General features: G+C 43.3%; 1 protein-coding gene across 7 annotated transcripts in view; it reads left to right on the forward strand.

Annotated features, from left to right (window-relative positions):
- The window catches only part of PDZD2 (PDZ domain containing 2), a 366979-nt gene that overhangs the window by 227379 nt on the left and 124120 nt on the right, over positions 1 to 15480 (forward strand). The window contains exon 1 of one of the 7 annotated variants that reach the window (XM_058716609.1): positions 225 to 452. The exons of the other annotated variants lie outside the window; for them this stretch is intronic. The gene's annotated coding sequence lies outside the window, so the exon portion shown is untranslated. Of the gene's footprint in view, positions 1 to 224; positions 453 to 15480 lie in introns of those variants that run through there. 7 annotated transcript variants of the gene reach the window in all.

Raw genomic sequence — 15480 nt, forward strand, 5'->3', positions numbered from 1 at the left:
GGTCTGCAGATACCTGCAGGAGGAAACCCCAGATGACTTCTGCCACAAGCTAATGCTCCCCCATACTCCTGGAAAATTAAAGCCGCCTTTAGCAGCGTGGTTCCAGGACACTGGCAGGGCAGGGGTTGGCTCATTCTCTTACACACAGTTTCGCTGGATGCACTCATAAATGAAAAATGATCTGAGTGCTGTGGGTGGGGCCCTCGAGCGCAGGAGGTGAAGCTGGAGGAGGAGAGAGAAAATCTGCTCCTAAGCTCAGTAGAGCGTGGGGAGCAGGCAGGAAGTCAGAGCACGCCCTGGCATGGCTCACATTTTTGTTGATAGCTAATAACCCGGGACTTTAAAGGACTGAATGGAGAAGGGAAATGAAGCACGACAAACTCTGGAGCCTGTCCTGTTCAAGTGGGTGTGAAGCACAGTAGAGAAGGCTCACCTGATCAGCTCAGAAGCAGGTAGGAGGGGACCCAAGCTGGGGAGAGAACCCTGTCTTCTCTCTGAACACAACTTATATGTTTGCATTTTTTTTAAGCATACGAGAAACGAGTAGATAATATTGACATCAGAAACAGACCTAGCGTGAATTGTGCTGATAGCTGCCCAAGCAAGAGTTTTTTTCTCAGTGACTACTTTGATGACCAAATGACTTATCTTCTGGAGGTTGCTTTGAAAACAATCCTACGAAACCATGCAGCATTGAATTAAAACTGATTTTAAACTTGGCAGATGATAAATGAACTTCAGGCACTGTTTTAGAACAAATAGTTTGAAGATAGCCAACCAGAAACTGATTTTCAGGCTTGACCGTTGTTGTATTTTTATATTTCAGTGCCAACAAGGTGCTTGCTAATTTTTGCTGGCTTTTGCAAGAAAGGAAGTAGATGTACAACAGCTGTGAAATATCTCGAAATTGACCGGGATCCAGAGTGAAGCCTGAATGCACTAATGTTTTCTCCATTAAGGCAGGCTTGCTTTGCTCAGCTTCTAAGTCAGGGAATTGGAAAGTAAAGTGTGGATCTAAATATTTGTCATGGTGGGGGCAGGGGGGAGATGAGGGTCAGAGGATTGGAAACTGTCACAGTAATGTCTTCATGCTCAGAAGTAGAAAATAAATGTGGAGGGCCATGGGTTGCGGCCACACGCAAGGATAATTTAAAGACAGATCTGTGGTTCCCGTGGTTACAGCTAAGTCTCAGAGCATCCTTTCCATTGTTGGGGCTTGTGAGATGAGAAGAGGAACAGAATAAAGAGCAGCTCAAGCCTGGGTTTTGGAGCCATTGCCAGGCCTTGCTTCTGATAGGTGCCTGGATAATTGGACATGCATTTCCCCCCAGCGAAGTGGTCAGAGTAGTGGAATTGAGCTGACTTGGGGGCAATCAGAAATGGTGTGGGTGGTCAGAGTGACAGAAGCATCAGAATTAGATAGAGAACTTAAGATTTCAGTGGAATAGTCCTGCCTGAGTACTGGCACCCTTGGAGTGGAGCTTTGGAGAATGCCATATTAGCCACAGGGGTGTGTCTGAGGAGGTTGATGTGAGAGCTGCTTCGCTTACTGGCTGGCTGAGTCCATCCATCGGGCTGGGGAAGCCAAATCTTCTGGCTTTGCATTTTAGGCCTGGAGGGCTGTGCTTAGTCAAGGCAAGCCCATACCTTATCGCTGCTCTCTTGTTCTCTCTGACTTCTCTGCCTTCCAAAGCAATACCCAGTGTGTAGAGGGGAGGGGGGACAGTCTCTCCTGTTCCCACTACCCCCAAGTCTCCTTTCTGGCTGACTCTCCATCAGTTGGGTGGGGCGCCTTTGTCTCCCATCCTTTACATGCCTGTTCCAGGTGCTTTTGCTGTGATTTAGGCTGAACTGGGGGACAGACTCCTTTTTTGGATCCATTCTGGAAGCAGTCAGAGGTCAGCCCACTGTGGCCTGTGCACCAAACCCAGCCTGTCTCAGCTTGTATTCAGAGGGCTTGGGAGCTAGATGTGTATTGTACATTTTAAAGGGCTGAAGAAACAAGAATACAGGACAGAGACAGATAAGGTCTGCAAAGCCTATGATAGTTTCTCTATGACGCTTTAGAGAAAATAGTTGCTGACCTTTGATTTTTAATATCACTCGTGACCAGAATGCTCAGTGGGTTGTTGACACAGCTCAAGTTCTCAACAGTTTGAATGAGCTGTTGTTTTGGAAACTGATTTTAGTTTCTCAGTCTGTTAAAAGGCATTATTGCCTCCAGAAGGGTGGATTCAGGAGCAGGGAAATTGGAAGATTTTCTTCAGGGTCCAATCAATGGGAAAGAAACATCAGATGAACTGTGCGTTGTGGTTGGGTTTTCCTCCTTCCCCCTTGTTGGTGAACCTTCTGGTGAAGGCATCTGGGAGACCCACCACATGGTGACGGTGCCCCCTGCTGAAAGAGTCTGATGGGGAACAAAACTCCGCTAACCTACACAAAAATGATTCACTTCCTTGTTTCTCTTTTGTGGACTGAATGCTGGCCAGAATTCTACAATCTGTGTTGTTTGTTATCGGACTTGGGAAAAAAAGATGTTTTCTGTAATAAAAAAGAGAGTGAAATGAATATCATGTTTTCTCATATCCAGAACAGTGTTCCTTTATTGCTATCTAAGAAAGCTTACTATAGGTCCACCGGCCTTTCCCTGAACATGGAGTTCTCCTCAACCCAGCACAGTATTTCATTGTTAATGTCCTTTCTAATAAGGGAAGAGGAAAATCTGGTGACCTTGCTCATGTTTAACTTGTATCAAAACTGCAGGCCTGGATATGGAGCAATGAGTAAGTAAGTAGCTTATTGTCTACTGCAGAAACACAGAAGAGTTTCTTACAAGAAGATTGTAGTTTAAGAAGAAAAATAAAATGGCCAGTTTAATTTTTTTCTCTCCAAGACATTTCACTGTCTATGTCCTGTATTTGGAAATTGGATGCTGTCAGTGGAGAAGAATGGGGGTGGGGCCCAGTTTGACAGAAGGAAACAAGTGAGGAAGTATGAAAATATGTATAGTATGGTGTCCCATGGGAGTTCGGGGCTGGAAAACAAGATGGCGGCAATGTACTTGACAAGTCGGCCTGTCAGAACTGGCAAGGGTGGGTCCTTTAATCTACCATGTGATCCAGGCAGCACCTTTGTCTGTATTTAGAAAAGAGTTTGGCTCTGAATTTAGAGATTAAGCAACCTGCTATTCCTGTATGCACTGGAATTTCAGACATAGTCAGAAACCTGATTTGCGTAAGTGCTGAAACTCAACCAGAAGCAGAGCACGCTGAGGCCTGGACTCCCCAAGCAAGGAGCAGTTAGGAATCACAGCACGTGAGGCGATTTATGAAGCTTGCCCAAGAGGGTGTGGTGCTGGGTGGCCAGATTTAATGGGGCACAGGCTCTGGGGTGAAGGGTCAGCTTTGGGTTCCCAGAAGGCCATGGTGAGAGGGTGAGTAACATCTTCCTCTGCATGGGTTGGCTGTGTGTATCTAAGAGCTCTCGAACTACCTGGTGTCTCAAAGTAGCATGAAGGACCTTTTCGGTTCTGAGCCACGCAACCAAGTTGGCTCATAAAGAGACAGAGGCAGCCAAGCAGTCAAAATATGATCATGAGCTAAACTGGAGGATAAGCCACAAGCAGCCCTTCATCAGCCAACTCATTTATAGACTATTGGGAGGGCAAGTGTGTCAGCTCATAGCTGGAGTATCTGCCCCCCTCCCTTTGGCTATCTGAACAGGACTCGAATCTGACTTCTGTTCATCAACTTTTCCCTGATGGTGAATGGGATAAAAGACCAACTTAAATGTTTGCCTATGTGTACAAAAGTACATAAAATCTAGAAGAGAGAAATGGCCAAGCAAATAGAAGTTATGATCCTGAGTTAGCAAGGGAAGCTTGTGATCATGTCCATGAAAGGGAATTAATAATTTCACCTCTCAGTGGCTGGCAGGGGTCCCTTTTGTATAGCTTTGTGTCCCTCTTAAGAACTTCGGGAGGCAGTGCACCCTCTCAACTTCAAACATTGCCTGCCGTGGGGGTCAGGGGGTATAGCACAACATCCCTGTCACCTTGGATGTCCTGACTGGAGCTCTGCTGTTTCCTCAGTGGCCAGGGAAGAAGGTGGTAGCATCCTTCTTCACTCACATGTTACCTGCTCTGCTTAGCAAAGGAGGGGGCGGAGTGTGTCCTACGAAGACATCTTCTGATGTCCTATTCTGCTGATTGGCCCTTTGCGTTATGTGACCGTGGTTTGTTAAATCTAGGTGTGCGTGGGCATGCACCCACACTACACTGTATTCCACAGATGGCCTCAGTCGGGCACAGGGTGAGCTCACACAGTCTCGCCTTAGATACAAGGTCCCTGGGCAGTAAGTAGGTCAAGACAGCAATTGACCTGGGACTCTAGATCTGCCTGCCTTTTTATGGTCTCTTCCTGAAGAAGCAATATAACTATATTTTACATACACCAGATAAACTTGGCACTTAGGAGGACCGAGAGTGATGCCTTTGGTAAAAGAGAAGCATTACTTTGTATTTTTGGTAACTTTGAGGTCTGGAGGCTATCAGGTGTCTTAAAGCAAGACACTTGGGACTGTCTTCTTTGCCTTTCTAATTTCCACTCTAGTTTTCTTCCCAAATTAAAAGATGGAAACCAAGTTGGAAGTTGGCAGAGTAGGGTGAGTCTGAGGATCAACCAGAGTGGTCCTTGAGAATCAGTTCAGTTCAAAAGCCTCTATTTCAGTGTGACGACTCAGACTGTGGGGGCAAAAAAACATTTGCACATTTCTTCCTTGAAGAGTAGATAGCTTTCTATTTCTACATTATATCTTCCCAAGCCTTGCCCTTTCAACAAGAGCTTAAACATTCTTACAGTCTCTCCTCCCTCCCCCTCCAAAAAAAAAAAAAAAGGGGGGGGGGGGCGGCAGTGATCAATTTCACTTCCCACCCAAATAAGAACACACTTGGAAATGCCCACGCCAGGGAGAAGTGGGAGAGAATTCAAAGGCACCATAGGTGACCTTCATTTTGAATGGCATGACTCTCTGGATTCATCATGGTACTCTTGATGGATAACAACCCTATACTCATACCTCTTGCTCTTGTTTCGGCCTCTTTAACAAAAGTGTTCTTTTCTCCTGCAGGCTGGTTCCATGAGCCAGAGGAGGGTCTGCCCTCCAAGGAACCATGCCTTGGCCTTAGCCAAATTCCACCTTAGCCTTCAACTTGCAACACTTTGACTAAAGTTCCCAGACCGCTGCCTGTGGGGTAGAGGGTTGACTGTTGGCAATAAGCTGCTGGCTTTAGAAAACATCGCAGGTATTTTATTGTAGCAGATGCAAGACAGTTTTGGCAGGACAGCAGTAAAGACCCAGAGGGAGAAAACAGAAAATTGCCTCTAATCACTGCAGGGGAGAAGGTGGCAGAAATGAAGGCTGCAGTTTGGGTTTGGGAAGGTAAGTCCTTTCTTTGCACAATCCTTTTGACAGGCTAGAACTTGCCTGACTTCAGTTTCTCCCTCAAGTCAGTCAAAGAATGTTGAAGGAGAACTGAACGCTGCAGCTGAGAAGGTACCTAGGGGCATCTTGGTGGGTGAGGATTTTATGGAGGTCTCAGTGGCCCCATGAAACTTTGTGTGGTGGAAATTCTGCTGTTGGCATAATGCTGAGGCATTAGACATTCTTATGTCTATAACTAATTAGACATTCTTAATGCGTTTCTTATGGTAACAAAAATTCAACACTTCATCTTTAAGTGAGTAGAGTCAGTTATTTCAAACTTTCACTAGGAGAAGCATGAGTCATCTCTACAGTGTTCTGGTGGCTTAATTAATTACATTTGTTGCCGTTGGGATTTCAGGGTGGGGAGAGAATCTGCCCTCAGCTTTAGTCTTTTTATTCTTTATGCACTCCAGCAGCAACCTCTGGGTTACTCTAAAACCAAAGCAGTCTCAAAGCTAAGATCTCAAACCTTGCAAAGAATCACCTTTCTAGGCTCGATGACAGTGAATAATACGGTGCTAAATTTTAAAAACATTTTTTCTCTGATGCAATTTACTGTGATAGACTCTTATCCACAGATTGACCCTCAAATCTGTGAGGTTTCTTCTGCTCCCAGCCTATTTTCTTTCTTATAACCATCTCCTAGATTACCTGCTCCTGAACCAGGATAGGTGGAGAACTAGATAAAGGAAATTGCAGGGTGTTTGAAAAGCAAGGTTTAGCACTCTTTTCCAGATGAGCACACCTAGGTAAAGAAAAGCTAAGTGTGAGTGACTAGTGTGTGTGCGTGTGTCCAGGAGAAGGGCTGCAAACGGAAACGAATTCATGGCGTTCCCGTGCACCTGGAGACACGGCTATTTTTAAGCAGAAATCTTTATGTAAGACTGGGTCTCAAGTTTGTAGGTCTTCCTTTGTAAACATGTGGCTCGAACATGCTCACATGATTTGTGTTTGTTAGAGAAATGCTTCATTGTGTAGTAGCGACTTTTCTGTGAGAGTTCAAACCAAGTGTCAGATGAATTCCCCCAAGGCTGATGTGTTCAGTTCCATTTTGCTTTCATGGCACTTCGGTTAGTATGAGGGGGAAATGGCCTGCAGAGCGGTGTAGACGCCTTGGATGTACAGTTTTGAAATTCAGAGACAAATCGATTTTGGCTTTTTCTGAAAATGGATCTTATTTTGAGAACCACAGTTGACATGGCTGTGGGAAGTGTTGCTTATTCTTGGCAAGAAAAGTACCCTGAAAAGGTGCTTACGATCCAAGAGAGAGAGAGCCTGCCCCAGGCTCTCTGGCAGAGCAGGGAGAATGTTTCAGAACTCAGTGTCAGTAATTTATATTAAATCCACATTTGTAGGGAAGTACCTATGCAGATGGAGACAGCAGCTTCCTACAAAATGGGATTGTTTTAGTTACTCTGTGCAATGGTATTCAGAATGTAGCCTGGCATGTCTGTTTCAGAAATATTTGGGACCCCAACCTAGAGGATTTGATCAGACGTACTTCTTAAACATCTAAGTGCTCATCTCTGTGGTAGGAACTTGCATCAAAGCCAGTGGACAGAAGCCAAAAAGGCAAATGCAGTCTCTATTGGAGAAGGAAGTGATTTGGCCAGCTTTGCTCAAACTAAGATCAGACAATCAGACAGATATGGGGCACAACTTTTACCTCCTTTTGCATAAGATCCCTGAGCATCTCTTATTCTTAACCTCGACTCTATTAATAAAGGGGGACTATGAACCTGGCAGGGAGGAAAATAAAATGTTTGTTGTCACTAAACTGTAGTTGAATTTAGTGTTTCCTTCAATAATTGATTTAGGGTCGAAGTACTATAGTATTAGCAGTCCCCATGCCTGGCACCAGTAAAAATGGTGCATGTTATTTGTAGTAGATACCTTCCAATATTATGCACATTACAACTTTGAAAATATACCAGTTAATAAACTTGTTGCCAGATATTCTTATTTAATGTGTTAATAAAATGTGTTATGGTATACATTTAAAAACATTTAGGGTATTCTGTTTCACATAATTGGTTTTCTTTGTAATCCTAGATATTTTATGCATTTAAAAATAGTGAGATTTTACCTGACAGCCAGAGAGGTCCATGGTATAAAAAAGAAAAAAAGAGAAAGGAAAAGAAAAAGACTGCCTATCTTAAAGACTACCATTTGATTTTTTTTTTCAAATTTTTATTTAATTTCTAGTTAACATATAGTGTAATATTGTTTTCAGAATTAGAATTTAGTAATTCATCACTTACATATAACACCCAGTGCTCAACACAAGCACCCTCCTTAATACTCATCATCCATTTACCCATCCCCCACCCACCTCCCTCCATCAACCCTCTCTTCTCTATCGTCAAGAGTCTCATAGTCTGTTTCCCTCTCTCCTTTTTCCTCCCTTCCCATATGTTCATCTGTTTTGTTTCTTAAATTCCATATATGAGTGAAATCATATGGTATTTGTCTTTCTCTGATTGACTTATTTTGCTTAGTATAATACACTCTAGCTCCATCCATGTCATTGCAAATGGCAAGATTTCATTCCTTTTGATGGCTGAATAATATTCCAATGTCTGTGTATCAGTATACACCTTTTTTATCCATTCATGAGTTGATGGACATTTGGGCTTTGGGCTGTTTCCATAGTTTGGCTATTGTTGATAATGCTGCTATAAACATTGGGGTACATGTACCCCTTCAAAGCTGTCTTTTTGTATCCTTTGGATAAATACCGAGTCGTACAATTGCTAGATCTTGGGTAGTTCTATTTTTAACTTTTTGAGGGACCTCCATACTGTTTTCCAGAGTGGCTGCACCAGTTTGCATTCCCACCAACAATGCAAAAGAGATCCTCTTTCTCTGCATCCTCACTGACATCTGTTGTTGCCTGAGTTGTTAATGTTAGCCATTCTGACAGGTGTGAGGTGGTATCTCATTGTGGTTTTGATTTGTATTTCCCTGATGATGAGTGATGTTGAGCATCCTTTCATGTGTCTGTTAACCGTCTGGATATGTTTTTTGAAAAAATGTCTACTCACACCATTTAATATTTAGATCTTTATTTACCAGGAGAAAAATACTAACTCAGGACAGTAGGGTGTGTTCCAACCTGTGAGTCACCTGGGGATAAAATGCAGATTCTTGTGCAGTGAGTCCAGGTGGAGCCTGACGTTTCTGCGTTTCTAACAAATTCACAGTAGCCAGGCTCTAGCCCACAGCAATTCACATAAAGGCCTGTGTTTTCCAAACTCACTTCTAATAATTTTAATCAATCTCCATTATAGATAATAGTTTAATTATTGTAATACTTGGTTATGGGAAGAGATGCCCCAGGACAGGGAAGGTGGGAGAATCTCAAAAGAAGACTTCACCTGCTTCCAAGTGTCCTGTGTTTGGTCTTCTGGAGCCTCAGAGTAGTTGCCAGGCTGGCGAGTGAATGCGGTGGAGGCTCAGGCCTGGGAGAGGCCATCAAGATAAAGGGCTCAGTAGCAGATGGGTGTCCCCCAATGGCTCTGTCGTGGGAATGCCTTGTCTGGGAAGCAGCTGCAGCTGCTGCTCCGTGAGGGGTCACTTCCTGAGCTCTGGGGCTGGTGTGCGCCAGGCGAGCTGGGAAGAACATTGCCGCTGCCTGGGGAGGGCAGGGCGGCCATCCGATCCCCATGTGTGCTTGGTGACCGTATGCTCTGCCCTGAGGAGCTCTGTGTCCTCTTTCCCCGAGGGTGATTTATTGATTAATGTGTAATTAAATGATGCAAGTGGTGTGTCTTTGTAAGATTTTCAGGGATGTTTGTGAATTAGGGAAAGGTACTTTGGCAGAGTATGGCAGGGGGAAAAAGTCACTGTGCCTCCACAGCCCAAGCAAGTTTCTTTAATAATCTCAGATCCCCCAGTCCTGACCTGCTACCTCCTAAAGGTGCTACAGACCTTGGCCCAAACCACTTATGTCATGTGGCCTGCTGGTGGCCTCATAGAGTGGCCACAGAGATCTGGGAATCCAATTTTGTCCATCTACCAGAGGTTGTCAACTGCCTGGAGACTGACTTACGCTAATCAAACTCCCAGGATATTGGCATCCCAAACCCAGTCTATTAACTCCTAGTGAAGAAAGGATCCTTCCGTCACCAGTTACTGCCATCTTCTTTGTCATCTGTTTCTGCCATTTTAGCCCTATCTTCCCAGGAGAGAGGTAATTGAGCCAAGGACATAATATGGAATAAGTCTTAAGGAATATTCCACGGACCTACATTCCGTGTTCTCTCTCATGTCTAAGGCTGAATAATCACAAGATAGTCTCTCAGTCTTTGGGCTCGCCTTGACTAGATTCCCTTATGTCCCCTTCTCCCTGACCTGGTCCCCTGCAGTGACCCACCTCAGCTTCCACACTTCCAGGCCCTGCCTACCTGAGACCACCTCTGCTCCCCCGGGATAGGGGTCATCTCTGAGGAAGGATGTGTGTGTGGTTGTGACAGGTGGGACGGCACAGTGCAAGGCCATTACAAGGTGACTCTTACTATCTCTACTCTCTGTTTTTCTTTTAATTCTTTCTTACTGTTTCTACTTCCGGGGCCAATTCCCTGTACCCTCAAGAGTGGCAATCCCAGCCTTGAGGAGACACAGATGACACCTCATGACCAGGAGACTGCTCCATGAAAAACGTGTTGCTTTATTACCCATCTATGGAAGAAGACTCCCTATTTACCATCAGTGCCCTCGTTCCTAAAAGCCAGCCGTTGACTCTGGCTGTGTCACAAGAGGCATTTGATAAGATACAGATTGCCATGCACCAACCTCCATTCTCAGTGAGGGTCTAGAGTTGTATTTGTAAAAGGAGTAAAGGAATTCCTCACACGTTGGTCACCTGTTTCAGAATGTTTTTGCATCACTGCTGTCCTGTCACCAGTGGGTAATGGGGATTGGGGATCTCTTTTATTTCTTCTGTGTGCTGCTTGTCTTTGCTTAAATCTTGTATGTAATGAACATGTGTCATCTTACAAAGCTGTCTCTTTTTTTCTTCTTCGGATAAAAGTCTCCCCAGATTATTCTTCTGATCAGCTGTGTTTGAAACCACTGCTGTAGACCTGTTGTCCCAGACCCAGAGCCCTCACTTTATGGATGAGAACATGGAGGCTTTGTGCATAAACTGGCTAATATGGGGGGAGGGGTACCATGAAGGTTAAGTATGTAGACCATGCCCAATGCAGACTCTGTGCTCCTTGACCAGAGCCACTTATTTTAAGTCTCAGGGGCCTTAGTTCTGGGGTGTCTTCATAGAGCAACAAAAATCTAATGCCCACATGTGTGAAGTGCAGACCGCATTTCACCCAAATAATAGTGCCGAAGCTCTGGCACGAAAATGTCCGTGACATCAGCCATCCTGCTGCTTCCACAGCTGACAGATTGAGGCCCCCAGAATGCCCAGGGGGCCCCACCTCTTCACTAGATCACTTCAACCTCCAATGCCTCAACTTCTCCATCTGTAAGATGAGCATAATTCTGTTTGCACTTTCTCCTATACAAACTTATTGGGCAAATCAAATAGTGTATGGAAGGACTTTGGGAGAAAAAGCACAAAGCATTATATAATCTTAAGGTGGTCTCTTCATCACCAATATTATTGTATTACCCTCAAAGACTTTACCTTTCTGCTGAGTGGCTCCAAATAGAATCACTATGGGTAGAAGAAATACTTTATTCTATCATAACACAATGAAAGGCTTACTTTGGGCAGCAGGGGTAGGGTAGAGATGGGGGGAGTCGGGATTCCCATAGAAATATATCACTTCTAAATTTCCTGACTAAAGTAGCTCTGATGGCCCATTAGAAAATCATTTCACACCCTCTGCCCTTCAGTGGCCACTTTTCAGTGCCAGGAATTGTTTGGGTGAACAAGTTGGTACATGTAAGTCACAGGATGTTTTTCTGTCTGCTCAAAGGCAGGGATTGTCTTTCCTGCCTCTCCTGCTGCTCTGGGTAGTGAAAATGCTTCAGGATTTGTCATTTTGAGAATGGCAGGGTTTTTGACCTTGTGTTCCAGACTAGATTAAGAACCAGACAGATTTTAGTATCTGTAAAAATGTCTGCAATGGTTCCAACAGAGAGAGATCTCTAGAATGGATTAAGCTTTACTTTTCTTCCCAAGAAATAACACTGCTTGAGAATGAGGGAACTCAGTGTGTGGTAAGTTAACCTTAGTGATATTAAGCACCAACTATGTCTCTCTAGAGTTGCCGAAGGGAAACTTATGGACTTGGAGAGATAAAGTATAAAGACAATGAAAATTGAAATAAAATTATTTGAAAGAAATTAATTCTAATGAAAGGAGTATGTGAACTAATGACATGACATGGATGGCATGTGCTTACTAGAGGACACTTCCACTTCTGAAATTTAACTTTATGAAAAATCCTAGGTTGGAATGGAAAGGAAAGAGTTCATGAAAGAAGGCATTCTCTCTCTCTCTCTTTTTTTTTTAAGTTTATTTATTTTGACAGGGAGAGAGAGAGAAAATGGGGGAGGGGTAGACACGGAGGGAGGGAGGGAGAGAGAGAGAGAGAGAGAGAGAGAGAGAGAATGAGAATATCCCAGGCAGGCTCTGCACTGGCAGCACAGAGCCCGATGCAGGGCTCAAACCCACGAACCACGACTTGAGCCGAAATCAAGAGTCAGATGCTCAACCAACTGAGCCACCCAGGTGCCCTGAGAGAAGCCATTCTTAAATTGACCTTGATGCGTAAGTAGGATCTGTACAGGCAGAGAGAATGAAAGTGCCTTCCCAGGAGTGAAAGAGTAAAGTTTGATGGAGGGGGGGCACAGGGTTTTGTGGGTTTGGGGGAGAAGTTATGTGCTAATAAGAAGACTGGGAGGTGAGATTCACCCTGTAGACACTTGTAGATTGATCAGATTTGGCCTGAGACAGAGGAGATTGAAAATACTTTAGACAACCAGACAAATTATTTAATGGTTCATATCACTCTCATTTGCTTAGAAACCCAAATGCCAGACTTCTGAGAATCTGCATTCGAATTACCTGCAAAACTTTAGGGGGGGGAAATGTGATGGCTTCTGCTCTACCACCCCCCAGCCCTGATTTAGTATTTCAGAACCTTGGAAACAATTAGGGGTAGTGGTAAAGGTAGAGATTCTAATTACTTTTAAGCTCTCCAGTGCAACCAGTATTAGGGGCCATGTAGCTTTTAAAGAATTTCATCCTCATATATGATATAAGGATAATGTAAAATACCTCTTAAGTACCCCCTTCCCCAATTTATGTGATCCTATCAGAGTTTTGAAGTTACAAGTAATAGAAACCAATTCTGGCTCATTTAGGTAGAAAAGAAATTTAGTGACAGAATGTTGGGTAGCTTACAGAAGCCAACAGAAGTGTTGAGGTCTGGGCTCAAGAGAATGGGCAAGAACCAAGTGGCCAAGAACACACCCAAGGTCATGGCACAGGAACAGTCTGCTTAGGACACCACCACTGCCACCACCATGGTTACTGGACTCCCGTGACTAGCCTATATCTGTCCCTGTGTCCTATCACGTCCTCATGATCCAGAGTGCCAAGCAAGAGCCTCCTGGGGGCCAAATGTAAGTCATGTGCCTGTGGACTGGTTCATGGGTATGGGGACAGATAATTAATGTCCCGTCCCCGCCACCCCTCATGTAATGGAAGCGTCTCCAAATCCAAAAGCTGATCAAATGTCAGGCAGATAGCTCCCTGACCAATGCAGGAAAAACGAACTAGAGAGTTTGTCTCCTCCTTCGTCATCTTTCCATGTGTCCACATTCTTTCCTTTCCCTTCCTTTCCTCTCCTCCTTCACTGCCTTTCCCAGATGTCCCATTCTTTCTTGGGCGTGGCATACCTGGTAAACCACCAAGCTCAGTGTGATTGGCTTACTGCTGGTCCTCTCTCTTTATGGAAGTCCTCCCACCCAGCCCACCACCAAATCCAAAACCCTACCTGCAGCTTCCCTGCCTCTGAAGGCAGCCACTCCATCATGGGATTATAAAGCCAAATATCTTTCATCCTTTATCTTTTTCTCATGGGTCCTAATCCTATAACCCGTGTCACCTTGAGTGGTTTATCCCTTTTTTCATATAGCCATTCAGATAGTTGTATATAAAACCATTCTATCCCTCCTACACCCTGGCCCCCGCCTCTGCATTATCCTCTGCAGGATAAGTATCCTTAGTCCCTTCAGCTGCTCATCATAAGACAGGATTGCCATTTTTAAATGTTAATGCCTAAACTGAATCAAACTCTCTATGTGCAGTCTTATCTAGAAAAGGATTATCACCTTTTGATGCAGACAGTATACTTCTCTTAATGCCAATATTGAAAATGCAAATATTGAAATGCCTTTAGTTGGTCTGTTATAAGACTAAGTTGATTGTCGATGAAAACCCATAGATTTGGATTGAAGCTATGTGGCACTTGTTTAAAGTATCCTGTGGGATCAGATTCTAACCCAGGAGCCTGAGACCACCATCCTGGCACCAGCATTTAATACAGTTAACCTGATTCACTTGAGAGAACTTCCACATTGCTCTGTGGAAGGACTGAGAAGGTGAGTTTCAGATGCTGCAAACGAAGAGCACAAATCAGCAAGACCCAGTATCGTACATCGTCCATTAGGTGGATCCTTCCCCTACAGAAGTAAATAAGTTGCTAATAGCTGTTGATGGACGGAAGATGGTATCAGAAGACAGTTTGGCTTGCAAGAGTATTCTTCTTTATTATTATTAATTTATTGAGATAGAATTTGCTTACACTCTTTAGCATGATGAATTTTACCCAATTCCTAAAGGATTAGATGGAATGTACTTAAAGTACAAAATTGAGACATTATGCTAAAACATAAGAAAGAAACTGGAGGAAGACCTTTCCAGTTGTACCATTCTATAAATTATGACCAACATGAGTCATGTAAATTACCACCTCAGTCAGGAGGAGAACCATTCCATCACCCTGAAAAGTGTCCCCCTGTGGTCAAACCCTCCCCTCCCCCCATAGCTTCTGGCAACCGCTGATATGTTCGCTGTCCCTGTTGTTTTGCCTTTTCCAGGATGTTATGTAAATGGAATCCTACATTAAGTCTTAATTAAGCTACTTAAGTAGCCATTTAAGTCTTTCACTTAGGATAATAATGCATTTGAAGTTCATCCATGCTGTTAAATGTATCAATAGCTCTTCCTTTTCATTGCTGAGTAGCATTCCCTTGTACAGATGTGTCAATCTATGATGCATCTATTCACTCCTTGAATGTGTTAAGTCAGAAAAAGATCTGTGTAACATCTCATGAAAGAGAGGTTTTGTGCCCCTTCTCTCTTAGTCAAATGCAGCCTATCGGACAGAGAAATCGTTGCTCTTGCATGTGATCTCTGCCCTTCAGTCATGCTGGATTATTATCTTTATAATATCTCCTGAAGCATAGAAAAAAAAGAAAAGTAGACTAGACAGAGTATGTTTTCTTTTTCTTTGCCCGCAAGCATCAGCACAAGATTTTTGTCTATTTTAAATACAGATCTTATTTCTAGCTCTTATTACTCTTTGAAACAAGTTTAAACCCTTCTTATTTGTTTGTTTTTGTTTGTTTTTCTTTTTAAGGAAAAATATGCTCCACCTTCTCTAAAGGAAATCCATCAGTGTTTTAATATTATGACTTTTTAATTGAATTTTAATTATTATATAAATAGGGATGCCAGAATTAAAATATATCTTTTAAAGTAGTGTTTTTAGTTTAAAATTGGACTTGTTCCACTAAATGTCTATGGTAATAATTTTGAGATATCTCTGCCAGGAGATATAGTATATCATAAAAACTGCACTCTAAAATTCAGGTTAGAATGGAGAAGGGAGAGGGTGATTTGAAATAATTGTGTGATGGGAATGTCTGAATTTGTAACCTCTATATACCTTTGATTTATAATTTGGTAAAAATAACTTTTAAAGAAAACCTTCTTGGATTTCATAACCTCAGTTGAAAACT

Source organism: Neofelis nebulosa, chromosome 1, assembly GCF_028018385.1.
Source record: "Neofelis nebulosa isolate mNeoNeb1 chromosome 1, mNeoNeb1.pri, whole genome shotgun sequence".
Classification (NCBI taxonomy): Eukaryota; Metazoa; Chordata; class Mammalia; order Carnivora; family Felidae; genus Neofelis; species Neofelis nebulosa.